The sequence below is a fragment of the Hevea brasiliensis genome, chromosome 4 (assembly GCF_030052815.1).
Source record: "Hevea brasiliensis isolate MT/VB/25A 57/8 chromosome 4, ASM3005281v1, whole genome shotgun sequence".
In the NCBI taxonomy this organism is placed as follows: Eukaryota; Viridiplantae; Streptophyta; class Magnoliopsida; order Malpighiales; family Euphorbiaceae; genus Hevea; species Hevea brasiliensis.
In genome coordinates this window covers 37,858,029-37,885,966 of record NC_079496.1, presented here as the reverse complement: position 1 = coordinate 37,885,966, position 27,938 = coordinate 37,858,029, and positions in this window count along the sequence as shown.

Sequence of the window (27,938 nt, the reverse complement as noted above, 5' to 3'; positions counted from 1 at the left end):
AGTGGTCTTTATTAATGATATTTTGGTGTATTCCAAGACCAGGAAGAACATGATGAGCATTTGAGGATTGTTCGCAAACCCCGAGAGAAAAAAAGTCAGATGCTAAGTTATCCAAGTGTGACTTTTGGCTGAATGAGATTGCATTCCTTGGACACATAGTGTCAGTTGATGGGATTAGGGTGGATCCCAAGAAAATAGAAGCAGTGATGGAATGGAAGCCTCCCAGGAATACAACTGAGGTCAGAAGCTTCTTGGGGCTAGCTGGGTATTACAGGAGATATGTGAAGGGATTTTCCTTAATAGCTGCTCCAATGACCAAGTTGTTACACAAGAATGTCAGATTTTACTGGAATGACAAGTGTCAGACCAGTTTTGAGAGGTTGAAGGCTATGTTGACAGAGGCACCAGTGTTAACACAGCCAGTGTCAGGAAAGGACTACGTGGTCTATAGTGATGCTTCCCATAATGGGTTACGGTGTGTATTGATGCAAGAGGGGAAGGTGGTCGCTTATGCTTCCAGGCAGCTAAGGCCACATGAATAGAATTACCCTACCCATGATCTAGAGCTTGCAGCAATTATCTTCGCACTGAAGATATGGAGGCATTACTTGTATGGTGAAAAGTGCTACATTTACACAGACCACAAAAGCCTAAAATATTTGCCAACTCAGAGGGAGCTCAACCTTTGACAGAGGCGATGGATTGAGTTCCTGAAGGATTATGATTGTGTGATTGACTACCATCCTGGGAAGGCAAATGTAGTTGCTGATGCTTTGGGCAGAAAGTCCATCACAGCTTTGAGATCATTGAATGCCCGTCTATCTTTGATTCGAGATGGAGCTATTTTGGCTGAGTTGCAAGTGAGGCCAAACCTGCTACAGCAGATTTTAGATGGGCAAAAGGCAGATGAAAAGTTAATGGCTATTATGAGCACAATCTCAGAGGGGAAAGCAACTGACTATGAGGTGAAAGCAGATGCGTGTCTGTATTACAAAGGAAGACTGTGTGTACGGATGATGGGGAATTGAAGGCAGATTCTAAAAGAGGCACACACACCGGTGTATATGCTATGCACCTAGGAAGTACAAAGATGTATCATGATTTGAAGCTTGATATTGGTGGCTGGTATGAAGAAAGACATAGCCGACTACGTGACTAAATGCTTGACATGTCGGCAAGTCAAGGCGAACATCAAGTTCCATCGGGTTTGCTACACCTATACGCATACCGAATGGAAATGGGATCGGTCACCATGGATTTTGTAAGTGGTCTACCTCTCACCCGGAAGAAACATGATGCGGCATGGGTGATAGTGGATGATTGACGAAGTCAAGACACTTTCTCGCGATTAGGACCGACTACTCACCGGAGAAGTTAGCGTAATTGTATATCGCTGAGATAGTTAGATCGCATGGAATTCCACTTTCCATCATATCGATCGAGAACCAAGGTTTACATCGAGATTTTGGAAGAAGTTGCATGAATCCTTGGGTACACAACTCCACTTCAAAGATGCCTTTTCATCCTCGCACGGATGGGCAATCAGAAAGAGTAATCCAGGTAAACAATTGAACCAATTGAATTAATACAAATATTGAATTAAAATGATAATAATAACATGAAATATATGTCAGGTCCTTAAGGATATGCTGAGGAGTTGTGTCATTGAGTTTGAGGGAAGTTGGGATAGATACCTCCCACTGGCAGAATTTGCATACAATAATAGCTACCAAGCTAGTATCCAAATGGCCCCATATGAAGCACTGTATGGGAGAAAATGTAGAACTCCAGTGTGCTGGATTGAATTGGGCGAAGACAAACTGGTAGGGCCAGACCTGGTGAAACAGACTGAGGAGAAAATGAAACTAATCAAAGCCAATCTGAAGGTTGCCTCGCATGCATGTAAATCTTATGCCGACCTAAAGAGAAAAGAAATAGAATATGCAGTTGGCGACAAAGTGTTCCTCAAGGTGTCACCGTGGAAGAAGGTATTGAGGTTTGGAAGGAAAGGTAAGTTAAGCCCTAGGTTCATTGGCCCATATGAAGTCATTGAACGTGTGGGTCCAGTGGCCTATAGGCTAGCTTTACCTCCAGAGATGGACAAGATCCACAATGTGTTTCACGTATCCATGCTCAGAAGATACCGCTCAGATCCTTCACATGTCATCTCCAGAGAAGAAATTGAAATACAATCGGATTTGACGTATGAAGAAGAACCTCTACGGATCCTGGCTCGGGAAGTGAAAGAGTTGAGGAACAAGCAGATTCCACTGGTGAAAGTGAAGAGGCAACTTGGGAAAGTGAAGAGACGATGAGGCAATAGTTCCCTCAACTGTTTGCATCAGGTAAATTTTGAGGACGAAATTTAAATTAGAAGGGAAGAGTTGTAACACCCTCCCGGTAACTACTCCGTACATCCTACTGTTCCGGTGACCAGTGTCGGTCCGGACAGCTAGAATGTCCGGAAAAATATTTAAACTAAAGTGAAGAACCATAATCAACTCAAATATTGATAAGAAAAATTTAGTAAAAATTTTAGAATTAAAATACAACCAAATTAAACGAGCCGGTGCCCTAGCGAGGGGTAACCCAGAGTGAAGTTGCGGTTCTTGCCACTAGGAGCCCTAGACCCGGGGAAAAAATTATAAAATAATTTTTCGGACTCTAGAGAAGGGTCATTGAGGTTCCTATGGCATTAGAATGCCAAGAAAATATTTAGAAAAATTTTTCAATCGGTACAGACAATTTTGACCCGTTAAGCCAAACGGAGGGCATTTTGGTCATTTCGCCTTCAGAGGTGATTTTTGGCCGACTTGTTCAGTTGAGTAAATAATTAATATGACATAAAATATGAATAAACATTATTAGAAATTAAATTGAAAATGAGTAGTGAAGGAAAGAAAAGAAAATGAGAAAAAAAGGCTTAATTATGACATAAGGTGATGTCATTAAAAGCCACCACCAATTGCAATCAAACAACTAATTCATTAACTAATAAAAGAGATAAATGAAGACCAAAATAAGTAGAAAACACAGCAGCCACCCTCATCCTCCCAAACAGCCGAAACCCTTGACCTATCCCAACCTCCATTAAAGCTTCAAGCAAGCTCCCTTTCTCCCTTTGTTACACCACTAAACCCTAAACCACTTTCATTAAAACTTGACCATATCTCTTGGGGAAGCTTTTGGCAGCCAAGAAGAAGAAGGAAAGTGAAGTTAAGCTTGGGAAAAATTCTGCCACTTAAAGGTTAGTGCAACTATATCCCTAAAACTCATTAATTTCATGATTAGGGACTTGAGTTTACTAAGAAATTGTAATTCAAATGGACAAAAACTCATGTGTATGTGTACATGAATTTCGGCAGCCCTATGGAAGGAATGGGTTTGATAGTTTTGATGAACTTAATGTGGACTAGAGATCATGTTTGAAGTACATAATTATGTGGATAATGACTTAGCTAGTTAACTAGGGTAACTAGTGTGAAATGGAAATGGAAATTAGGGTTTTGAGAAGTGAAAATTTGACTTGGCTTAGGAAATTGTTAGAGAACATTTTAATGGTCAATTAGTGACCATTTTAGGTAAGTTTACCACAATTTGGACTGAAATATAGCATGGCAAAGTGAATGTGTAGGCTGCCTAAGGACAGCAGCAGAGTGGCTGAGATTTCAGTCCACTTGGACTGCCATATCTTTGGCTGTGTTGGTCCAATTGGTGTCTGGCCAATTGGACATGAAACTAGGCTTATAATGGCACATTTTTTCTGAAGAAATCATGCCCAAAAGACCAAAGCAAGAGGACCAAAAGTTGGCCCCAATCCGGATACCCTGCAACAGCACCTGCAGAAATGACCAAATGAACAGTAACTGTTCATTTGGCCATAACTTACTGTAGATATGGTCAATTGACCTGAAATTTTTGCAGCAACAAGTTAAGACATAGAAAAACAACTTTCATGAAGAAACCTACCCCAAATTATGGCCAGAACCTATTCAAATATGCAATCACAGTCACTATTCATGGTACTGTAGATTTAGTAATTCTGCAGTTTTGGAAATCCGGCCAGCTGTGGTTTTTGGGCCATATCTGGAGCTACAAAACTCCAAATGGAGTGATTAAAAAAAGGAAATTCAACTACACAAAATAAGGAACAACTTTCATGTTTATCATTTCTTCAAATTCCCACTGCAACAGTGCTTAATAGAACAGTAAACTTATGCTTCAAAAACTAAAATTTTCTGCCCTCTTGGTTTTAAGTTAGAAATGGTAATGGTGACCAATTCTAACAAGTTTTAAATGTAAAATGTGGTATGTTGGGAGTGCCAAAGTTAATGTACATATTTTCTATCCAAAAGTCAACATTTTTGTTAACCAATAAGGTAAATAGTAACACCAAAACTTGAAATTCACAAATTGAAAATTTTAAAAGTTTCAAATGCCCTAGTATACCTAACAAGATTTGGTTTGGATAGTTTAGCATGCCAATAGGGTTCAGTTAGCAGTACTGCACATGGCAATATGCCATTCTGTGATTTCATGGCTTTTAGCCATTCTGACCTTGTATTGAGATGTGGCCTTGTGCCTGATATTATTTACAGCTAGTTAGCTGTTCTGTTGCACACCGGGAGATACATATGTGACCGATGGTGTGACGGCCCGAGGTACTAGATACCCAGTGCCAGTTTACCCGTTTATCCAGTCCAGTCGTCCAGTATAGGTTACTTGGGCAACCTAATGAATGAAAATGGACAAAGTTAACGAAATAAATGAATATAACAAACACAAACAAATAAGACATATACATATTTATTTTCTGCTATTTTCTTTTATTTTATTATTGCACCACTAAGCATTATTGCTTAGCGCGTTGCTTTTGCCACGCGTAGGTTCTGGAGATACTGAACGTGAGCCCAGTAGACCGCAGACTGGGTGAGTCCATCCTGCAGCTCTGCACAGTGTCCGTGTCACCTCACCATCTACAGTGCATTGGTAGGACACTAGGCTTCTTTTTGGTATTTTGTAATTGATTTTTATTTTCCTTTGTGTAAATGAAACTTATGTAATGTATTTTGATTTTCATGTAAATAATGAAAATTGTGTTGATGAATGGAAAAGTGAATGTTTGACTGTGATTTATGTATATGATATGACATGAGATGAATGATTGAGAAAATCAGTTGAAAAATGTTGAGATTTTGAGATTGGAGTTTGAGAGTGATGAGATATGAATATTGGAAGTGTTTTTAACAGGTTCCGAAGAACTGTTTTCTCCATTATTAGCCGGTACTCTGCCAGATTTTCTATAAAATTTTCGAAACCTCAAATAATTTATAATTTCGATAAATGGCTCAAATATATTATATTTCACAAGTTATATTCAAAAGCATGATAAAAATTAATTAAGGTATATTAGAGTGTGCCGATACACCGTGTGACATTGCTTACTCGGGTATACTGTGCACGGGTAAGGGGTGTCACAGCGTAGGTTCTGGAGATCCTAACCGAGAGCCCGGTAGACCACAGACTGGGTGAGACCTCCTGCAGCTCTGCATAGTGTCCGTGTCACCTCACCGTCATCAGTGCATTGGTAGGACACTAGATTTTATTTTGATATTTTGTAATAACTTTTATTTTCTCATATGTAATTGAAACTTATGTACTGTATTTTGGTATTAATGTAAATAGTAGATATTGTGTTTGTGAATGAAAAAGTGAATATTTATTTATGACTTTTACATGATTATCATATGAGATGAATGATTGAGAAATGGAAATGTTGTTGAAAAACATATTGAGATTTTGTTGATGAAATGAAGTTGGGATTGTTGGAAGTGTTTTTAACAGGTTCCGAAGAACTGTTTTCTCCATTTTTAGCCGGTACTCTGCTGGATTTTCTATAAAATTTTCGGAACCTCAAATAAATTATAATTTCAATAAATGGCTTAAATGAATTATGTTTCACAAGTTATATTCAAAACTATGATAAAAATTAATTAAGGAAGAATAAAAATGATTAAGATAAAATAGAGTGTTCCGGTACACCGTGTGACATATCTTACTCGGATATACTGTAGACGGGTAAGGGGTGTCACATCAATAGGTGTCTATTTAAGTCCTAAAAATATTTTCCAGGGTTCCCCGCAGTCCAGGGCTAGTCAACGGTCCACGCCGTGACTTCCCGGTGCGGTCACCCATCGCTAGGATTCTCAGCTCGCTTAACTTGGTTACATTTCTTTGCTATTATTTTTCCTTTATTTTTCTTGTATTTTCTTTTCTTGTATTTCATTATTTTATGTCTCCTCACTCATATCGAAGTGTAGTTCTAGGCATCCTAGCTGTCCGGACAACACTGGTCACAGTAATAGTAGAATGCACTACCGAACATAGGGGTGTTACAATTTTCATGAAAAATGTAGCAAATTGTCCTAGGTTTCATCTCCAATTGGACTCAGATCAATTGGAGCAACACAACTCTACTTATAGACTAAAACCATGCTAGACTCAAGGTTTAGAAATCTTGCATGGAAAATTTGCACTCCCAATATCAATTCCTCCCAACTCCCGAACTTCAATTGACATTCATGACACTTCTGATAGTCAACAATGGTGTCAACAAAGTCAATTAAGCATCAATTCACAAAACCCTAATTTTTTTGGGTCAAAACCTTAACAAAAATTCTTAATCTTACCATCATCCAAGCTCCCAAATACTTACCTACCTTCATAAATTTTGTTGGAAACTTAGAGAAACCTTCATATCCATCCTTGAAGTGAAGAAAACACATCAAAATCTCAAGCAAGAATTCCGCCAATAAGTGGTTCTATAAGGGAAAGTGGAGTTTTGATTGAAGTGAAGGTTGATTTAGGCTAAGGAGAGCTTGAAGACAAGGTTAGTGCTAACGATCCCTATCAATTTTGAAGTTTTTAAGAATTTTAGTTAGAGTTTTGACCCAAAATGTGACGCCCCTCACCCGTCTACAGTGTAGCCAAGCAAGACATGTAACACTCTGTGCCAGAGCACCCTATCTTATCTTACTTTATTCTTTTAATCATTTTAAGCTCATTATATTTTAATATCAATTATTTTTCTAAGGAGAAACCAGCGGAGTTTCCCCTGTTTCTATTACCATTTGGCATATTTCACTATTACCTGCTTAAAAATTCAACAATATTTTACAAAAAAAAAAAATCTCATCCATGCTAATCATAATCATCTGATCAGTTCAAATATTCTCTATACAATTCAATTTCACATTCATTTCTATACATTATCATTCATGCTCCATTCACATAACAAAGTTCTCATATTTCCATTAATTTACATAATTGCAAACTAATTGGATAAATTCACAATATATATGATATACAAATTAATTACATATGAACTAATCAAATTATTAATTTACATCACATAAATATTACTTATAAATTCTTAGTTTACATTACAACAAACGAAATATTTATAAAATACAAAATACATGACATGACTTATATGGGCCCTATCTACATGCATTACTTAGGATGTGGCAACTTGAACTATTCTGACACTTCTGCAGATCTGGACTCTAAAAATCCCAGTCAAATGTCTACTGGGTTTTAGCTTCAGTACCAGTGAGAAGGAAACAAATCCATCGCGCTAAGTATTTCTGCTTAGTAGTGCCATAATATAATAAGAAAATAATATATACAAATAAAGAAAGAATCAAGCATTCTAAATATTCAGGTATCAATTTGATTTAAAATGATATTTCTAGTATTAACTCTCTTATATGCTAACTCATTCCTCTTTGAAAGTACTGAGTTTATAGCCTTACAGCAATAATATTCAATATACATTTTAATTCTAGGAGTATTGTATTTTCGGTTCCTACAATTCTGAAAATTTCATTTATACTACTTGATTCAATTATGTTTCCATTGCTAATCTTTTTTTTTTTTTTTCATTTCATTCAATGCTTTCTAATATTTTTAATTACTATGTTCTTAAATAATTTCAATAATTTACACTGCCCAGGTAACCTATGACAAGCTGACTAGACTGGATAATGGGTCGTTGGCACTGGACACCGCGGTGCCTCAGGCTGTCATACCATGGGACACGGAACGTCAACCACGTATGCAGTCAGTATGGCTAAAAAGCCATGATAACATATAATTGGGCATAAAAACCATGAGTGCGGGCATAAAGCCATGAGTGCGGGCATAAAGCCTTACGCAGTACTGTTAACACAATACCCTATTGGCATGCCAATCTATCTAATTTGACACAGATGTCTAGACAATACAAGGGCACATAATATCATTAAATGTTAATATATTGTGTTTTATGACTTCATTATTTCATGATAAATTCCATAATTTATAATTTATAACATTCATTTGATCATTCATATAATCACAATTCACATCAATTATCTTTCTATACCATTGTACTCAAGTATTTTTCCTTTCTACAATAATGAGAACTAATGTCTCATTCATACATTAATATGATTCGTTTATTCATTCATTATGTCATTCATACGATCACAATTTATAACAATTATTTCATTATATATTCCATTATATATATTTGTTGTAACATTCTAAACTTTATTTCCTAGTGGAAATATAATATCTAGACTCATTTTCATCCAATGCATATATTCATGAATTTCATTTATATAATTCACAATTTATCAATTATATCATCTATTTTTCCTTTATAATTCCTTATTTAATTTATTACATCATTTTACATGTCCCTAAGTTCAACATTTTCATTTACATTGATTTTCAAACTACATTTCAAAATATATTAACAATGTCTCCTAAGTTCTATTTGTGATGAGAATACAATTCTCATCTACCTATTCTCATAATTTAGGTATACATTAAATCCTTAAGTGAGGTACCATTGACCCCATTAGCAACTTAAGGTTTTGGTAGTTACTATTCACTTGACCATTTCCTTTCAAAGGTTGAATTTTTAATTCATAATAGATTTGTTAAGTTTAAGTTCACCAAAATACCACATTTTTCAATTTTTTTTTGTTCGCATTGATTTCCAATACCATTTCAAAGCTTATTTTATGTGATTCAAATTTTTCAGATTTCATACCTTAAGTTTACTGTTCCTTTGGTCATTATTGCAGTAGAAATTTGATAAAATTTTCTTCATCAAAGTTATTCCTTTATATGTCTTCTTTAATTTCCTTTTTGAATTACTGCATTTAGAGTTTTGTAGCTCAAGTTATGGTCAATTTACCATAAATGGCCGGATTGGTCCTTACCCAGATTTTCTGGGCAAATTTGGTTTTGCTAGATTTGGTGTCCTAACTTGGACTAGCAATTTGAATTGGTTAGGTTTAGAATTTGAGTTTGTGTTCTTCATGAAAGTTGTTCTAAATTGTCTAATCTTTCCATTGATATAAAATTTAGGTTATTTGGATATTTGGATATTTTTACACTGAGTTATGGCCAAATGAACAAACATTATTCGTTTGGTCACTTTTACCCGGTCCAAAATTGGTTACCCGGATTTGGCCAATTTTTAAGTCATCCTAAGTTTGTTTTCAGGGCAAGGTTTCTTCATAAAGTTGTGCCATTATGTGTCTAGTTTCATGTCTAATTAGCCTTACACTAATTGAACCTACACAACTTAAGTTACAACTGCCCAAAATTGCTGGACTCATATCCAGCCCTGCAGGTCCTATAAGGCAGCATATCCAACCTCAAATCCAAAGCCATAATTCACTTCAATTCCTCATCAAACACAGCCAAATGGTCAGTAATTGAGCATTAGGACTTTCATTCACCAACACATGAGCAAAACCCAAATTTGTCACAAACCCTAATTGGTCATAATTTCCATCTCCTACAAACTCATCAAATTTTAACTCTACTTTATATATATACTCATCAATTGACTTTAATATACAAATTTAATTGCATCCTAACTATCAAAACCATGAAAATCCCTTACCATCAAGGCTGACCAAATTTTCCATGCCTTCATACATACCTGAATTCCATAAATATTCATGTAAGCTCATCATAATTTAACTAAATTTTAACTAAAGAAGAAGGAAGGAAACTAGTTTATGCACTAACCTCTTTGGAGCCAATCTTGGTCTTGTAAAACCTCAAGAATTTCTTCACTTCTTGGCTGACACTAGCTTCTTCAAGGTGTAGGGAAAATTTTTATTGAAGTAATCTAGGGTTTTTATGGTGAGAAAATGTGGGAATTCAAGCTTAATCAAAGCTTTAATGGAGGTCTCTCTCTCTCTCTCTCTCTCTCTCTCTCTCTCTCTCTATTTCTCTCTTCCCTTGGTTCGGCTGGTTGAAGATGGAATGGAAAATTTCATTTTTTATTTTGTCTCTTTTTATATAGTTTTTATCCTTTTTAATTTGTTTGTCAAGTTGTGATTGGGTTGAAGGCTTTTTAATGACATCATAATGATGTCATAAATCTCATTTAACTCATTTTCTTTCCTTTTCTTTTCTACTCATTTTCAATTAATTTTTTAGCAATATTTGTTCATATTTTATGTCATAATAATTATTTATTTAACTGGACAAGTTGGTGAAAAATCATCTCCGAAGATGAAATGACCAAATGCCCTCTGTTTGGCTTAACAGACTAAAATTGTCTATACTGATCTAAAAATTTTTCTAAGCATTTTCTTGGCATTCTAATGCCATTGAAAACTCAATGTCTCTTCTCTTGAGTCCCAAAAATTATTTTATGGAATTTTCCTCGGGTTAGGGCTACTAGTTGTAAGGACAGGAACTTTCTATTAGGGTCACCCATCACCTGGGCACCGCCTCATTTAACTTCATTGTATTTTATTTCTAAAATTTTTCATTAATTTTTCTTATACTTATTTGAATTATTAATGACTCCTCACTCTAGTTTAATTATAGTTCCAGACATTCTAGCTATACGGTTAGACATCAATCACCGGAACAGTCGAATGCACGAACTAGCTAAAGCGAGGGTGTTACACAAAAAAATTAGGGTTTTGTGAATTGATGCTTAATTGACCTTGTTGAGACCATTGTTGACTATTAGAAGTACCATGAATGTCAATTGAAGTTTGGGAGTTAGGAGGAATTGATATTAAGAGTCCAAATTTTCCATGCAAGATTTGTGGACCCTGAGTCTAGTATGGCTTTTTAGGCTATAAGTAGAGTTGTGTTGCTCCAATTGATGTGAGGTTAATTGGAGATAAAACCTAGGACAATTTGCTACATTTTTCATGAAGAGAATATGCCCAAAAATTGACCTTAACATGACCTAAAAATTGCTTGAATATGGGTAACCCTAATTTGGACCTAGAAAAAGACCAAATTAATAGTAAATGTTCAAATGGCCATAACTTACTCTAGAAAGGTTCAAATGACCTGAATTTTATACCATTGGAAAGCTTAGACATAGGACTACAACTTTCAAGAAACACAGAGCCCAAAAATGCCTCTACGCAAACTGAATTGCTGGCCCAATTTGGGACACAAAACTGTCCAGAATGATATTGTCCAGAAATTACTGGACATAGGCTTACCCGACTAGTTTTGGCAAAAAGGCCATAACTTGGCCTACCAAATTGTAGATGCAATGAAACCACTGCTAAAATTTTTATAAGACATAGATCTACAATATTGATGTTTTGAACAGAACCCAAAACCCAAGGGAAGTAGACCAAATTGCTAGAACAAGTCAGCTCATCAAAATTTGGAATTTGACTAAATCACCACTTGACCCCAGAATAATGTTTATAGCATATCTCCCACTAGGAAATCCCAAATGGGATGAGCCAAAATGTTCTAGAAACCTAAGAAATAGGGCTTTAACTTTTATTTAGAAACTTTTCTCTCAAAATTTGAGCGTAAGAACCCTAAAATGGGAGTCAAAGCCACTAACCTGAACCTGGAATCCTGTAGACACTGGGTACCTAAGTTCAGGCCTGTTAATTGGTTATAACTAATTCTACAAAACAAAAAAAATTGTTATTCAAAATTATAAGTGATCATAAGACATAGGGTAACAACTTCTATGAAGAACATTAGGTCTAAAGGTGACTATGACATGTCCAAATAATTAGGGAAAGATGAACTCCAGAATCTGGACCTAGAAAAAGACCATGAACCAGTTGTGGTTATTTAACCATAACTTGACTTCTAAAACGTTAAATGACATGAATTAAAAAGGGAAACAAAGAAAAGACATAGAGGAACAACTTTCATGAAGGAAGTGTGGCCAAACAGTGGCCATACCTTGACCAATTTGTTACGTGAACTTAAGACATCAAATCTGGACCTTGAGAAAGGTTCATAAAATGACTTGTTATATGATATGAAGTTAATCAAAATGAATTGTCAAACATAAAAGTGACATGAATATGCATGTGGGACTTATGTTTACCATCATAAGTAATATGAAAATGTTATTAAATATAACTAGCACATAATATGAAACTATAAATACTTAATAAAATTAATTTGCCCAAAATATACCTACCCTTATTTATATAGCATAGATTGATTGGTATACCAATTAGAGACTACATATTGCAGTAATGCCCATAGGAATAATCATTGATAGACAATATATGTCAAATATGGTTGTTCTACAGGCTTTATGCCTGCCCGTTGGCCATTGTACCTTATTTTATTTCTGGCTTCATGCCTACTCGCTGACCTAGTGCCTGACATGACAGATGTATACATGTTAGACATACGGATGTTTAACTAGTATACTCCCGTGTATCCAGTCTTTATAGTTGGTTATAGGTTACTTGAGCATAGATAAGAGTAATAAGTTTTAAATTTAAATAAGCACCCGAAGAGATCACAGTTATGAGTAATAAGATTGAATATAGAATAAATAAACAAAAAAGATCCTAAATTAACTTAATTACTTCGAAAGTTCTATAAACATGTAACAGACTTTAAATTCATGGAATCTATATTTCAATTATTTAGTTATTTTTATTTCTAATTTTATTTATGCACCACTAAGCGTTATGCTTAGCGCGTTGATTTTTCCATCGCGTAGTTATGGGAGACCAGTAGCAGCAGCAGTAGTAGAGCCAAGATAGGATTTTGATTAGATCTGCTATAGTGTAGATTGTCACCTTAGCAGTTCATTTGGTAGGGCTTATATATATTTAGATTTTGCAGTTTGATTGTTGTACATAAGAAATAATGTAAATTATTTTGAGACATGTAATTAAATTTTTGGGATTGTATATAATTTATACATTACTGTATGTAAATTTTATATAAATGAATTGAAATTTACTTTCTTAAAAATTTTATGAAAAATAAAATGATATGACATGGCACATGGAAATACTGAGATGGATAGTATAACATATGATATAAAATTATTTTTAACAGATAAATAATGGAACCCGCCATACGCTAATAAAAACAGAGGAGACTCCGTCCGGGTCTCCACAAAAATAAGATGTGAATAATAAAAAAAAAAGAAATATATATGTAACACCCTCACTTTATCCTGACCGTACATTCTACTGTTCCGGTGACCAAGGTCTATCCGGACAGCTAGAATGACTGAAACTATATATAAACTAGAGTGAGGAGTCATAAATAATCTAAATAATGATAAGGAAAAATTTAGAAAAATTTAACCTATGAAATACACTAAGGTTAAATGAGCCGGTGCTTCGGTGATGGGTGACCTAATAGGAAGCTACTGTAAAAGACAACTAGCAGTCCTAAACCCGAGAAAAATCCTGTGAAATAATTTTTGGGATTCCAGAGAAGAGTTACGGCACCCTAGGTAGCATTAGAATGTCAAGAAAAGGTTAGGAGAATTTTTAAGATCGATACAGACAGTTTTGGCTCCTTAAGCCAAACGGAGGGCATTTTGGTCATTTCGTCTTCAAAGATGATTTTCACCAACTTGTCCTTTTAAGTGAAATATATGAAATAAAATGTGAATTAATATTGTTGGAAAAAATTATTTAAAAATAAGTAAAGAGAGAAGCAAGAAAAATAAAACAAAAATAAGATTTAAACTTAATTATTACCAGAAGCCTTATGTAAATATGAGGTCATTAAAATTTTTTACCAATCAAAACTTACCAAGCTTACATAAAACAAATAAGAAAGGATAAAAAAACACATAAGAAATCAGTTTCTTCTTCTTCAATTCCCACTTGGCCGAAGCCAAGAAAGAGAGTCCACCATTGAAGCTCTTCCCACAAAGCTTAGCAAACTTTGATTTTACACCATAAAACCACCTCCTCTCTTCATTAAACCTGAACCTTATACCTTGAGTAACTTGACGCAACAAAAAGGAAAGAGAAATTAAGAAGTCTTGGTAAGCTTGGGTGTCAAGTGTGTAACATCCTCATTTTAGCTAGTCCGTACAGTCTACTATTTCGGTGATCAGTGTCGGTCCGGACAGCTAGAACGTTCGGAAAAATATTTAAACTAAAGTGAGGAACCAAAAAATTAACTCAAATAATTAATAAAAAAAATTAAAAATTAATTAAAAGAAATTTAGGAAAAATTATAAAATAATTCTTAAGACCCCAGAGAAGGGTCATTGAGGTTCTTATGATATTAGAATACCAAGAAAATACTTAGAAAAATTTTTCAATCGGTAAAGACAATTTTGGCCCGTTAAGCCAAACGGAGGGCATTTTGGTCATTTCGTCTTCAGAGATAATTTTTGGGCCAACTTGTCCAGTTAAATAAATAATTTATATAACATAAAATATGATTAAACATTGTTAGAAATTTAATTGAAATTAATTGGACAAGAAAAGGATGGAAAAATGAAAGAAATTGAAATTATGACATCATAAGGATGTAATTAAAAGTCTCCAACCCAATCAAGTGTTGAAACATGTCACCAAGGTATATAAAAGAGACTAAATGGGCAGAAAATGAAGAAGAAAAATCAGACCTCCTCTCTCTTCTTCTCCTTAACGTAAAAACCTCTCCCACCATAGCCCTCCATAGCCAAGCTTTACCCAAGCTTGATTTCTTGGGTTTTCATCCATTAAAACCTAAATTTCCCAACACAAAAAATTGTTCTATCATCTTGGTGATCCTTTTGGGAGCAAAAAGAAAAGGAAAGGAAGAACTTTAGCAAATTGGAAAGCTCACTCCTTTAAGGTTAGTGACCTAACTATGAAATTTTCTTTAAATTCATGTTAATAACTTTGAATATGTGTAAATTGCAAAGAAAAAAAATTGTTGAATACCATTTGGATGGAAACCCTAGATTTTTGGTAGCCATGGTTAGGGTTTGATTGTGTTGAGTTTAATGAAATTAAAAGACTATCATGGCTACCCACAACATGTATTTACTAAATGGATTGATGAAATGAAGTGAAAATGCATTTGGGGTAATGTTTGAGATGTCAGGGTTAGGGTTAGGGGTGGAAAATGGGACTTTGAGCATGTAAGGATGAAAGTGAGTTTTAATGGTCAATTAGTGACCATTTGGTTATGTGTAAACAAGAAATGAGGTGGTTTGATTAGTGGGAATTGCAGTTGGTGTGGCTGCCCATGGTGACCTGCAGAATTGGACATGAGTCCAGCAGGTTTTGGCAGCCATATCTTGAATTTTACGAGTTCAATTGGTGAAAGGCAAATTGGACATGAAACTAGACACATAATGGCACAACTTTGGTGAAGAAACCATGCCCATAAAACAAACCAAGTGGACCAAAAGCTTGCTCAAATCCGGGTGACCTGCAGGCTGTTTCTGTAGAATGACCAAATAAATAGTGATTGTTCATTTGGACATAACTCAATGTAGAAAGGTCCAATTGACCTGAAATTTTACCAGAAATAAGCTGAGATATAGACCAACAACTTTTATGAAGAAACCTACCCCAAATTATGACCATAACCTATCCAACAAGTAAGTTGCAGTCGATGACCTGCAGTCTGATTCTGCAGAATGACCAAATGAACAGTGATTGTTCATTTGGCCATAACTCAATGTAGAAAGGTCCAATTGACCTGAAATTTTACCAGCAACAAGATAAGATATAGAACAACAACTTTCATGAAGAAAAATACCCCAAATTATGACCAGAACCTATCCAACAAGGGAGTTACAGTCACTATTCACTACACTGTAGATATGGTCAGTCCATAAAATTCCAATCCGGCCAGTTGTGGTTTTTGGACCATAAGTTGAGTTACAAAACTCCAAATGGAGTGATTCAAAAAAGAAAATTCAACTAGACAAAATAAGGAACAACTTTCATGTTGATCATTTTACCAAATTCCTACTGCAAAAATGACTAATGAAACAGTAAAAATGAGGCATGAAAACTGAAAATTCTGCTTTCTTAACATTAAGCTTAGAAATGGTATTGGCAACCAATACCAACAAAATTTGAATGCAAAATGTGATATGTTGGGAGTACTAAAACTAGTGTACCTATTGTCTATGCAAAAGTCAACATTTTGGTTGACTAATGAAGTGAATAGTAACACTAAAACTTGAATTCAAAAATTGTAAAACTTAAAAGTGTAAAATGCCCTAGTATATACCTAATAAGATTGGTTTGGATAGCTTGGCATGCCAATAGGGTTCTATTAGCAGTACTGCATATGGCTTCATGCCATTCTGTGTTTCATGGCTTTCCCATGCCATTCTGTGAAATAATAGCATTTGGCTATGTTATTTGAGTTGATATGCTTGGGTTTTGACCCTGATAATTATTACAGCTTATTAGTTGTTCTGTTGCACACCGGGAGACACAATGTGACCGATGGTGTGATGGTCCGAGGTACTTAGTACCCAGTGCCGGTTTACCCGTTTATCCAGTCCAGTCAACTAGTATGGGTTACTCGGGCAATGATAATAAACCGTATCAAATTTTAAGTGAATAATACTACAAACAATACCAGAAATTAAGTCTACCCAAAAATGAAATCATACACTCTGCATAATTATTTTATTTTATTTTATTTTATTTTATTTTATATTGTCACCACTAAGCAGAATTGCTTAGCGCGTCGCTTTTGCCACGCGCAGGTACTGGAGACCTAGCTGAGGAGCCCAACAGATATCAGACGGTGAGTCTTGAGTCATGTCGGGAGTCGAGTCACCTCACATCTGCACTGCATATGGTAGGACATTAGGACTATAGGTGGCCCTTTTGTATTTTGCATTTTGTATTAGTTTGGATTGTAACTATAAACTCCTGTAATTATGTATTAATGTAAATATATGAAATTTCATATTATTGAGATTTTCTGCATTATGTATGTTGATAAATGAAATGTTGAGAATTATTTGTGAATATGCTTCAAGTGATGAAGTGAACAGAAAAGTTTTGAAAATAATATCGTGATTGAGATTGAGATTTTGAGATTGACTTGAATATATATAATGGAGTTTGGATTTGGAAATTATTTTGGAAGTGTTTTTAAACAGGTTCAGAAGAACTGTTTTTCCAATTTACAGCGGGCACTCTGCCGGATTTTCTATAAAATTTGCGGATAAATTCAGATTTATCAAAATTGAAAATAAATGGATTATAAAGGGATAAATTGTAATAGAAACATAAATTGGTGCTCCGGCACACTGAGTGGCATAACTTGCTCGGCTACACTATAGACAGGTAAGGGGTGTCACAAAGTGAGGTTAGTGACCAATCTCTCTCTTTCTCATTCAACTTATGTTTAGGGAGTTTATTTAAGTTAGAAATTGTAAGAAAATTTGATGAAAACCACTTGGATGTATCTTCCTCAATTTTAGCAGCCATGATAGGATGTAGGATTTGATGGTTTTTAATGGATTTAAATGACTTAGAAATGGTGTTTGATGTGTAGACATCAATTAGAAATTGATTAGTATGCCTAATGTGATATATGTTGTGTAAATCTTGAATTGGAGTTAGGGTTTTGAATTTAAAACTTAGGGTTTTGCTCATGTGTTGGTGAATGGAAGTTCTAATGGTCAATTAGTGACCATTTGGCTATATTTAATGAGGAATTGAAGTGATTTGTGCCAATGGAATTGAGGTTAGATATGCTACCTTTGGTGACCTGCAGGGTTGGATGTGAGTCCAGCAGGTTTGAGCAACTGTAACTTGAGTTGTGTAGGTTCAATTGGTGTAGGGCCAATTGGACATGAAATTAGATACATAATGGCACAACTTTGATGAAGAAACACTGCCCAGAAAACTACAATAAACTGACCTCAAAATTGACTAAATTCAGGTAACACACATTCTGCCTGGGCAAAATGATCAAATGAACAATATTTATTCATTTGGTCATAACTCAGTGTAGAAAGGTCCAATTGACCTAAAATTTATACCAATAAAAAGCTTAGACAAATTAGAACAACTTCTGTGTAGAACACAAACTCAAATTCTAGACTTAACCAAATGAAATTGCTAGCTAAAGTTGTGCCACAAAATCTGGCAGAACCAGAATTACCAAGAAATTCTAGGTACAGGTCAATCCGGCCAGTTATGGTATGTTAGTAGTATGCCCTAGAGCATATCATTTAGTATGTATCTTGTACATGTTTTATTAGTAAAAGGCATTTTCACTTTTCCGTTTACATAATATATTTATGTGTAATAGAAAAGGTCCATTGATATTTTGTTAAAAATTCTATTCTTAAGTTGTTAAGAATATGAGTAACAGTATTTCTAGCAAGTATCATAAATAGGTTCACAATCGAGGATACTTCACAATAAGGACATGACTTATCCAGAAAGATTGTAATCATGTTTTTCCCAAGTTATTTATATGAGATGTGAATAAGATGGAATGGTGAGTCTCATGTCATATAACAAACATGATAGACACTTATACATGATAAGTAGGTCAAACTAGTGATATTTATGAAAAGCACATGGAGTTCACTCTTGTCAATGCATTTTCATAAATCATATCAGTGCATATAATCTTTAGACCGGAGATAGCATAGTTATCTTGTATATAGGTGGTTTGAGTTTGATACTACTTTCATACTTATACTGTGTATGGGTATATGGGCATGTGTTGGCTCCTACTAGTTATATATGGAGGTAGGTGTTGATCAAGATGGAATCTGTTCCTTTAAGCAAATAGGGATAAAATCCTATGTTCATTTAATTATTCTTGATGTTTCAAGTTCCTGGCCAGGACAGATAGATTTAATCAGAAAAGAGTTTCTGATGAGAAAAATCTTTTAATCAAGAACTGGAATTAAAAGAGAACATAATATTCATAGCAAATGGGGTTTGACATAAAACATGACTCCAGCTCGAATTGGGATTTTGTAACAGAGAGATTCTAGTGCATGGTAACATGTGATTATAGGTTCATTTAAGGTAAACCTTATTACTAATTGGGTGGCCATGGCATACTATGCTAGTTGTTAACCATGGTCTATGAGGTGCATAAAATGATTTAGAGAAATCATTTATGGTAAGAAAGAGTTCTGATGATATTAAGAGTTGATATCATGTCTCATTGCCAATTAGTGATGAGCCTAGTAAGTCACACACATACACAAGTAATCACCAAATTAAATATGATTTAATTAATTAATTAAATAGTTTAATTGATTAATTAAATAGGTTTGATTTGCAATTAGATTGCAAAGTCCCTAGCATGGCTTGAAACCAAATCTAGGTTATTGGATGCATAGTATAAGTTAAATTTATATTTAAGTGTTTAAATATGAATTTAATTAATGACAAATTAATTAATAGAGATTAATTAATTAATTTATATTTGATATAAATTGATTAGAAGAAGAGAAATAATTATTTTGGGTTGAGAACTCAAAATTAAGACACAAGGGTATTTTGGTCATTTCACAGGGTGACATGTGGCACGATGAGATGGTGACACATGGCACTACACATAAGCTTGCCATATGTCTTTTAATCATGTAAGATGATTAAAATCAAGATTAAATATAAGTTTGACACTTAGCACAATGTGATTGGGTCAATTAAACCTTGAGCCAATCAGAAGGTGACATGTGGCAAGGGTTTTAAGTGATGACCGAGCTATATAAGTGTTGTTATGAAAGAGTAAAACGTGTGGGCTGGTATTCTCTCTTTGTGCCGCCACCCTTGGCTGCCCTCTCCCCTCTTGTAACACCCCTATGTTCGGTAATGCGTTCTACTGTTCCGGTGACCAGTGTTGTCCGGACAGCTAGGATGCCTAGAACTACACTTCGATATGAGTGAGGATACATTAAATAATGAAATACAAGAAAAGAAAATACAAGAAAAATAAAGGAAAAATAATAGTAAAGAAATGCAACTAAGTTAAGCGAGCCGAGAAGCCTAGCGATGGGTGACCGCACTGGGAAGTCACGGCGTGGACCGTTGACTAGCCCTGGACCGCGAGGAACCCTGAAAAATATTTTTAGGAGTTAATGAGATAGCAATTGAAGTAGAAATATCATTAGAAATATCAAAGAAAAATTAAATAATTAGTACAAAGAAAAGTGAGAAATCGAAAAACGGACAAAACCCGGTGTTACCGAAAAATCGGGAATGCAACCCGAATAGGGGCATTGTGGTCATTTGACACCCCGAGTTGTCTTTTGACCTAAATGTCCATTAAAAATAAATAATATTACACTTGGAAAATGTCATGAAAAATTAAATTAGTGGTACCTAATGTAAATAGCAAAAATGGGAAGCTTAATGTGGGAAAATAAAATCTTTGATTAAACTAATGTTATTTCTACATTAGTGGACCACTAACACCTTGTAAATCAATTAAAAACCTGTCATCTTCCACTAACTTCTGCACAGCCATCTTCTTCCACAAACTTTCCCATGGCCAAGCCAAAAAGCTCCCAAATTCTCCATGGCCGTCCAAGCTCCAACCTCCATGCGTCCATGATCCAAGCTCCCAATGGTTAAGGTTTCTTCATTAAACTTGACCACCACACCATGGGCAGTAGATAGGCAGCAAGAAGACCAAGTTTTGGAGAGGTTTTGAAGAGTTTCCAAAGTGGTAAGTTTGAGTTTTTGGTTAGTGCTTCATTAAAGTTAGTAAGGAGGTTATGAGTACTTGAATTGTGAGAAGAATTTTGGAGTTTGATGTTCTAATGGTGATGTTTATTTTTGGCAACTATGAAAACTCTTTAAGAGCAGTTTATTTGTGCTTGTAAATGGTGAATCAAATGATTGATTAAATGTATATTGTGTAGGAAATTGTTTGGGTAATGTATACTTAGTATATGTAAATGTAAAATGAGATTTAAAGCTTGGAAAGTAATGGAATGTAAGTGTACCATTGTGGCAGTTTGTTAACTCTTGAAGAATGCTGGAATTCATGCTTGGTTTATGGAATAATGATGTTAAAATGTGTTGGTTGTTATGGCAGTTTGAATGTATGTATAGTGGTGTGAAGGTTGGACATGTGAATGAGCTTGGTTATGGAGTTAAATTGTTGTAAATTGAGTTGGGCAAATTCTGCACTTGTTGGTGCACATTGAATGTAATTGTAAGCTGCCAAAATGACCTATAATGTGTTGTGAATTATGTTTAGGTCATGGTACAACCAGAATTAGTTTGAATGTTAAGTTTGGTGAGTGTTAAAAGTGATGTTTGATATGTATGCAAGAATTGCAATAAGGCAGTTTGTATTTTAGGCTTATAACTTTAAGTGTGTGGCTCCAATTGGTATGAGACCAATTGGAGGTGAAACTAGGCACAAAATGTGCCAACTTTCATGAAGGAAGCTTGCCAAAATTCTGCTTGCAAGGTAGCTTGAAAAATGACCAAATCCGGATTAAGTGCAATTGAGGCCTGAAAACTGACCATTTGGGCAGCAGTTAATGTTTAGGCCATAACTCACTCAAAACAGGTCCAATTGACCTGAAATTTTAACCATGAATAGATAAGACCCATATCTACAAGTCTTATGAAGACACCAAAGCCCAGAAATGACCATAAGCAAGTCAAACAGCTTGCACAAGTTCGGGTCCAAAACCTAAAATGACCTAAAGTGACCAATTTTAGTGCAATTTGACCAGCAATAGTAAAATGACCATAACTTGGTCTACATAACTCAGAATGACCTGAAATTTTGCCCCGCGTTCCATAAGACATAGATCTACAAGTTTGTAGTTTTGACCAAAACCCGAAAACCGAGGGAACTAGGTCGTCCGGCTAGGTCAAACTAGTATCCCGGAATCCAGCAAATTGCAAGAAAACGCAATATACATGGAAATGAGTTTGGTAACATATACCAACCCTAAAAGACTATCGAATGTGACATATTAGTAACATTAAAACCTAAATTACCTAGAATGCACCGAGGGTCGACATATTAGGTTGACTAAGTAAATAATAGAATTCAGTGAATTATTTATCAAGCATTATCGTTAGAGACAATTTAAATGAGTACTGAAACACTTCAGATTGTGTTTTCAGTTAGCAACGACTCAGGGAAAGGGAAGGAAACACTGAGTCAGAGCCAAGAGGCATATATCAGAGGTTTGTGCATAATAAATATTTCTTTTGAATTTTTCAATTGAAATAAATTACGATTATTTATATGTTATTGTTTTAAATTGTGTTTGTGCACAATATTTATTTCTTTTGAATTTTTCAATTGAAATAAATTATGATTATTTGTATGTTATTGTTTTAAATTGTGTTTGTGCACAATAAGTGTTTCTTTTGAATTTTTCAATTGAAATAAATTACGATTATTTATATGTTATTGTTTTAAATTGTGTTTATGCACAATAGTTATTTCTTTTAAATTTTTCAATTGAAATAAATTATGATTATTTGTATGTCATTGTTTTAAATTATGTTTGTGCACAATAATTTTGACTTCTCATTTTCTACTTAAAAATTTAATTGAACATTATAGTTTTAAATTGTGTCCGTGCACAATACTTTTATATTCACAACTTTTACTAGCAAATTTATTTGGAGAAATGAGTTATGAATATTTTTTTATTGCTTTGGTTTTGGGAATATTATTTAGAAATTATTGTGTTGCCAACTTTGCAAATGGAAATTTTGAGATAAAATGTGATTTATGGTTTGTATGAAATATTATGATTTGAAATTGTTTTGATTCACACTTGGCATGACACTGTTACTATGTTCCTCCTCCATTTATGGGGTGAGTGCGATATATTCCTCCCTCTTTGACTTATCAGTCTGGGGTGAGTGTGATTATGTTCCTCCCTCTTTGACTTGCCAGTCTGAGGTGAGTGTGGATGAGTACTCATTATTCAGCTAGCTTCCTCCCTCATTGATTTCGATTATTGGGGTGAGTGTGTCTTGTCGTGGTGTACAACACGGCATGTGTGAAAAAAATTGTGTCATGGTCTAAATTATGTTATCGATTAGCAACATTGTATTATTCAGTTATTTGATCGAATTGTGTTATTGATTTTCAAAACGGTATTATTCAATTATTTGATCGAATTGTGTTATTGATTTGCAAAACGGTATTATTCAATTACTTGATCAAATTTGTGTTAGGTGAATTTTTTAAATTGTGAAATGGAATTGTGAATCATTTGATTTGTGAACTGTCAATAAAAGATTTATATATCGCATTTCAAATTGTTATTGTGCACCACTGAGTAAATTTTACTCAGCGATAGCTTTTCATTCTTTATCATAAGTAGACAGATCGACAGGCGTGAGACTAGGCTGCTAGTACATTCAGCGAGAAATCATCGGGTATATTGAGTATACCATATTCTACATTTTATATTGTAATGTATGTTCACTGTATGTATATAGTGTTCTTGGTTTTGAGCAGTTGTAAATTAAAATTATACATGAAAGTTGTAAAATAAATTATGAGTTATTTGGACTTGTAAAAATTGTATTATATTTCTTGTATCTCAGTCTTTGAAAAATTATTGTGGATTTGTGTTGAATTATGCTAGAGTTTGAGATTGAGAAAAATATTGAAGCGCTTTTTACAGGTTTTTGAAGAACTGTTTTATCCAAATTACGGAGGGCACTCTGCTAAAATTTTTTTTCAGAAATTACTAATAGTCTAAATGTGTTAGTTAATTCACCTCAGTTCAAAAAGGTTTTTAACACCTGTAAATAGTGCTCACCACTGTAAAAGAAGTAAGAAAAGTTTTTGAAAATCCCTTGTAGTGTATTTAATGGGTTATCAGTAGGCGAAGTTGGTAATTTATTAGGTAAACTACGGGATCATGTTATACCTTACAGAGGGGTAGGGTGTGACACCTCTTCTTCTTCATCTCGCATCAATTCAAAGAGATTAGCAAATAATCTCTTGAATTAAAAATACTAGAAATTGTTTCTAGCGTCCTGTTTACATCTGTAATCTCTCAAAAGGCAAAACTTGATTTTCTAATTCATATAAAAAGCTTTAGAAGCTGTTCAAGGGCTGCCATAGGTGATCTTGGTATGAAAAAGCTAGAGGGACAACATCTGGTGTCCTAAAGATGCATCCCAAGGGTGCTAAACACACTGCAGTGCATTAAAAGGTTAGTGCACTTGTTCTTGATCTAATCTAAGGTTCTAATGGATTAATCTGTTAATTCTAAAATCTTAAATAGAAAATATAGATCCAAAAATATATTAAAAGAGTTTTAATATGTTGTTTATCATTGAAATCAAATAGATAAAAATAAATCTTGCATGATGCATGTGACCCTAGATGAAAAATTTTGAATTTCAATGATCTAAACTTGTGTTTTTCATGCTTCCGCTCCTTCAATTGGTATCAGAGCCACTATATTTGCCATTTAGATTGTTATTTATATGATTTAATTGTGTGGTATGATCATGAGATGAAAGATCCATTGCAGGTTGCAATGAAAAAGGCAACGGCTTAGATGAGACATGTAACACCCCTCACCCGACTACAGTGTAGCCGAGCAAGGCGTGCTACACGGCGTGCCGGAGCACCTGATCTTATCTGATTTCATTACAGTTCTTAATTTACTTGTTCAAAAACTTTATTTAAGGTTTAGGCTATTTTTACTTTTATCAAAATCTAACTAATTTGGAAATTTCAAAAATTTAAACGATAATCCGGCAACGTGCCGACTGTAATTTGGACTAACAGTTCTTCTGAACCTGCCAAAAACAATTTCAATGTATACTCAATTTCTCAAACTTAATAGTCTCAAAAATTTTTCGAACATAATGTATCTCAATATAGTATCCGGATTTCTCAGAAATCTCATCAGATTTTCAACATCTCAATATTCACAAGTACAATCTCATTATAACTCAAATTCAATTCACATATTAAAATACTTACTTTGAGTAGCTTCCATAATTCATAGGTTAATTACATGAGTTTATTTTGTACAAGATATACAAATAATTTACAATGTATTAAGAATGAACAATATACATAACATGTATAAAATGAGCCCTATCTACATGTGTTGCTGAGGAGGTGACAATCTTGAACTCTTCCGACACTTCTGCAGATTTGGACTCCAAAAATCTCAGTTAACAGTTTACTGGTTTTACCTTTAGTACCTGCGTGAGGAAGCAATTCCATCGCGTTAAGCATTTTTGCTTAGTGGTGCGATAGTATAACAAGAAATAATATATACAAATAAAAAAAGAAATAAATCATAATTTGGATACTCGAGAATCAATTTAATTTGATATGGTATTTCTAGTATTAATGATCTTATATACTAGTTTGTTCCTCTTTGGAAGTGCTTAGTTTATAACTTTTCAGTAGTACTACCCAGTATACTAATTATTCTAACTGTATTGTATTTCAAGTCTCTACGATTCTTTAATTTATATTTTTTTTATGTTGCTTTTGCTAATTTCTTTTACTCATTCATTCAATACTTAATTTAATTATACTAAAATTTCATTATACTTAACTTAACTTAGCTTCCTGAATTGAATAATGTTTTAAATGACTGCCCATATAGCCTATACACTGACCAGACTGGATAAACGGATATACTAGCACTGGGTACCTAGTACCTCGGGCCGTCACACCATCGGTCACAAAGTATCTCCCGATGTGCAAACAGTGTAGCTAAAAAGCCATATAATCAATCAGGCATTAAGCAGAGTATAATAACACAAACTGTATAGCCATAGGCTATTAAAATCATAGTATGGCATAATAAGCCATAAAACACAGTATGACATAAAGTCATTTCTGAGCATTTATCGAGAATCCTATTGGCATGCCAACCTATCCAAACTAGTCAACTAGGCAAACTAGGGCATATTACAAGATTAAATATTTATTTCTTTATTTTCAGGGTTTACTGGTCATTACACAATTCACTGGTTAATGAAAATATTGACCTTTTTATACATCATGGATAAGTTGATTCTAGTATCAATATGTCACAATTTTCATTTCAATATGCTACCAATATAGTGCAATTTACCATTTTTTACAAGTTGGCATTCATTGCCAAATTGCTTCAAGCATCATTGTATGTAAATGTCAAATTCTCAATTTTTGTGTGCTAAATTGGTCTAGCTTAAAGTCCTATTTCTCTTGGTTTTTAGCTTCTGGTCAAAGAAGCAAAATTGTAGTTCTATGTCTTATTGCACGCGGGGCAAAATTTCAGGTCATTCTAAGTTGTATAGACCAAGATATGGTCAATTTACTAAAGTTGGACAGATTGCACCTTTAGTGCAAAATTTGGTCAATTTCTCAATTTTTGTTTGCTAGATTTGTCTAGCTTAAAGTCCTATTTCTCTTGGTACTATTCCCTTCAATTCATTTCATTAGTCAACCTATAATGTTGACCCTTGGTGCACTCTACGTGAGTCAATTCTAATGTTACCAATATGTCACATTTTATTGCCCTTTAGTGTTGGTATATGTTACCAATTTCATTTCCAAGTGTATTGCATTTTATTGCAATTTATCGGATTTCGGTCTACTATTTTGACCTAGCCGGACGACCTAGTTCCCTCAGTTTTTGGGTTTCGGTCCAAACTACAAACTTGTAGGTCTATGTCTTATGGAACGCGGGGCAAAATTTCAGGTCATTCTGAGTTATGTAGGCCAAGTTATGGTCATTTTACTATTGCTGGTCAAAATGTATTAAAATTGGTCACTTTAGGTCATTTTAGGTCATTTTAGGTTCGGCCAGTTTTTGGACCCGAACTTGTGCAAGCTTTTTGACTTGCTTATGATCATTTCTGGGCTTGGGTGTCTTCATAAGACTCGTAGATATAGGTCTTAACTATTCATGGTCAAAATTTCAGGTCAATTGGACCTATTTTGAGTGAGTTATGGCCTAAACACTAACTGCTGCCCAAATGGTCAGTTTTCAGGCCTTAAATGCACTAATCCGGATTTGGTCACCTTTGAAGGTCAGTTTCTAGGCAGAATTTTGGCAACCTTTCTCCATGAAAGTTGGCCTATTTGGTGTCTAGTTTCACCTCCCCATTGGCCTCATACCAATTGGGTTCACAGTTTGGCACTTATGACCTAATTTAGGTGCTGCCTTCAATACACAACCTGCACAAAGTTCATACACTCCCAATTTAATGTTCCTTCTCCTCCTCATTACTACAATATTCAATGAACAACACTTCCATACATCTATTGTACACAATTCCAGCAACAATTCTGGGCAGAATGTTCAAGTGCTCAATGCACACAATTCATCATTAAGTTCAACATTCACTTCTACCAAAATTCAACATACTTCAATGTCAATATTACACATACACTTCAACATATTCATACTTCAATGTCACTTACACTTGCTGCCCAAAATTTAACATTAGCATATACCATTAATAATCACATGTTCACACACAAATTCATGCTATTAGGGGCTGCCAAACATGGCAGTGTGCTCAAGGCATCAAGGTTCCATTTCACAACCTTAATTTAAACACTACATGCACATACTTAAATACAAACTTACTACAACTTTCATTTGAATTAATCAACCTTCATTTTCATTCATTAGAAGTAAAAATAACTCAAGCTCAACAAGGGTTCATGGCTGCCCAAAA